The 2994-nt window shown below is 47.8% G+C and overlaps 1 non-coding gene across 1 annotated transcript; it reads left to right on the top strand.

The window, feature by feature from the left end:
- Nucleotides 1-1132: 1132 nt before the first annotated feature.
- Nucleotides 1133-1205, top strand: TRNAR-CCG. The gene has a single exon. It is a non-coding gene; the product is annotated as a tRNA-Arg (tRNA).
- The last annotated feature ends 1789 nt before the right edge of the window (nt 1206-2994 follow it).

The following is a 2994-nucleotide window of genomic DNA, read 5'->3' as shown; positions in this document are numbered from 1 at the left end:
CACGCCACCACGCCTGGCTAATTTTTTTGTATTTTTAATAGAGACGGGGTTTCATCATGTTGGCCAGGCTGGTCTCCAACTCCTGACCTCAGGTGATCCGCCCGCCTCAGCCTCCCAAAGTGCTGGGATTATAGGCATGAGCCACTACGCCCGGCCGGTTTAGCCATATTTTATACAAACTTGTGAAGAACAAGTGTTACGTGTCTAAGAATAAAACGAAATTGTGTATTTGTAAAAATCACAGATGCAGCATATTTACATGCAACAAGCATACAGATACTGTGCATGGCACCAGAAAATCTCCAAATCTTTACTCAAAACTTAACTTCACGGTGTTGGTTGCGGGCGAGGGGGAGCCAAACCCATACCATTTTGCACTTAGGGACCTTGTTATGTTAATTTTCCCTTTACTCCAGAGGGAAAGAAGAGTCAGGGGGAGGAAAACGGCCGAGGGTGAATGGCCGTAGGGACAGAGGTCAGATTTGAAGTTCTCTGGGATGGAAAAGCCTGTTCACCCAGAAGTCCAACAGTTCCCAGCACATAACAGGTTATCACATTAATCTCTGCTGAATAAACGCCGGAAAGAAAGAGAAGAAAGGGACAAGAAGGTTGGCGGGAGAAGGAGGCTGCGGGAGGATTTCGCGATCTGCAGGGCTCCCAACGCCGCCTGCCCTGCAGAGGGTCCCAGGGAACTTTGTAAACTGAAGGCGCCCAGGTCCGCCCAAGTTAACTGAACTAGAATGGGATGGGGTAGGCACTGGAACCTTGTTTAAAGTTCCCCAGGTGAGCCCAATGGACAACCAGAGTTAAGAACTCTCGAAGAACCCAACAGGAAAGCGAGCACCGAAACCTGGCAGCGCGGATGCCATGCAGTTACCCGGCAGCAGGGCTCGGAAGGTCAGGCGCAGGCGCTCCGGAGCCCTTGCGGCCGCTCCGGGCCCACGGCGCAGGCGCGCGGGAGATCCAGGCTGCCGGCAGGGACAGCGACACAGAAAAGCGCAGGCGCGCGCCGCCTCAGCTGGGGGCGGCTGCCAAATCACTTGCCGCTGGGCGCAAGACCGCGATGCGCGGGGGCAGGAGCGTGATGATGGCATCACGTAAGGAGAGGGTGTGAGAAGTCGGATCCTGTGGTGACCCAGTGGCCTAATGGATAAGGCATCAGCCTCCGGAGCTGGGGATTGTGGGTTCGAGTCCCATCTGGGTCGCGTGAGATTAATTTTGGTGGAATAAAGGGTGATCGTTGGACCGTAGATTGCAACATGATTCTTTGGGTTCTCGGCAGCTATCCTTATCACAAATGAAGAGGTGCTTTTGAGAGTTTTAAAAACACTGTCAGCAAATGGGTACAAAAATATGGTCAGACCTAGTGTTCTGAAGCACAGTAGCGTAATTATAGCTAACGATAATTTATTGTATATTTCAAAGTAGCTAGAAGAAAATATTTGAAATGCTCCAAACACAAAGAAATGATCAGTGCTTGAGGTGACGGCTATGTTTGCGCCACTGCACTCCGGCCTGGTGACAGAGCGAGACTCCATCGAAAATAAATAATGATAATAATAATAACTTTAAAAAGTGTTTTTCCCCAGCATTATTGAGATGTAATTGATAAATAAAAATTGCTCACATTGAGGAAGCATTTATTCTTGCTTAACTTTTACTGATTTTTAAACGAAAAAGACCTTACCAAACACAAACTGGCAACTAAACATATGGCATCATCTCTTTTTCTACTTTATTTTTGTGTGTGTGAGATGGAATCTCGATATTGTAGCCCAGGCTGGAGTGCAATGGCGTGATCTTGGCTCACTGCAACCTCCGTCCCCCAGGTTCAAGCGATTCTGCTGCTTCAGCCTTCAGAGTTCTGTCTACTTTTTCAACCCGAGATTCACAATGGGCAGCCACACTTAGGAAACTTTCTCTCTATTCTTTTTTTTTTTTTTTTTTTTGAGGCGGAGTCTCGCTCTGTCACCCGGACTGGAGTGCAGTGGCCAGATCTCAGCTCACTGCAAGCTCTGCCTCCTGGGTTTACGCCATTCTCCTGCCTCAGCCTCCCGAGTAGCTGGGACTACAGGCGCCCGCCACCTCGCCCGGCTAGTTTTTGTATTTTTAGTAAAGACGGGGTTTCACCGTGTTAGCCAGGATGGTCTCGATCTCCTGACCTCGTGATCCGCCCGTCTCGGCCTCCCAAAGTGCTGGGATTACAGGCTTGAGCCACCGCGCCCGGCCTTCTTTCTCCCTATTCTTATCCCAAGGGATGTGTGATCAGATCCAACTGTGCTGGCTTCAGATTTCCAGGACAGTACTAAGGAAAGTTTATAGCAGAGTAACTGTGGAGTTACACCATACAACTATAATAAACATAATTTATTGTTGCTGTCTTCAAAGTATTATGAACAACAAATTGTAATTAGGACAGTTCGTGTGTTCGTGCCTGTGTGTGTGTGAGAGAGAGAGATCTGCAAATTAGTGAAATAAAAAACACACACACAATAATCAGAGTTTAAGTTTTTCAGATCAGTTCAGTTGACTAGCTTGAAAATTTTATTTATTTATTTATTTTTGAGACAGAGTCTTGCTCTTTTGCCTAGGATGGAGTGCAGTGCCATGATGGGGGCTCACTTCAACCTCTACCTCCCAGGTTCAAGCGATTCTCATGCCTCAGCCTCCAGAGTAGCTGGAATTACAGGCGTGTGCCACCACGCCTGGCTAATTTTTCTATTTTTAGTGGAGACTGGGTTTCACCATGTGGCCCAGGCTGGTCTCGAACTCCTCATGTCAGGTTATCTGTCCGCCTCAATCTGCCAAAGTGCTGAGATTACAGGCATGACCCACCGCACCCAGCCTAGCCTGGAAAGTTTAAACTCTTCTTGCACACTTGTACAAAAGGAACATCCACTGAGTTCATCCCTACTCTTTAAAAACAACACTAAATGCAATGTGGTGTCCTGGGTTGAAGTCTGAAACAGAAAAGGATACTAGTGGGAAAAAATC

Source organism: Colobus angolensis, unplaced genomic scaffold, assembly GCF_000951035.1.
Source record: "Colobus angolensis palliatus isolate OR3802 unplaced genomic scaffold, Cang.pa_1.0 Scaffold1, whole genome shotgun sequence".
Lineage (NCBI taxonomy): Eukaryota > Metazoa > Chordata > Mammalia > Primates > Cercopithecidae > Colobus > Colobus angolensis.
Note: the sequence above shows the minus strand (reverse complement) of the source record. Positions and strands in the feature narration are given on the sequence as shown.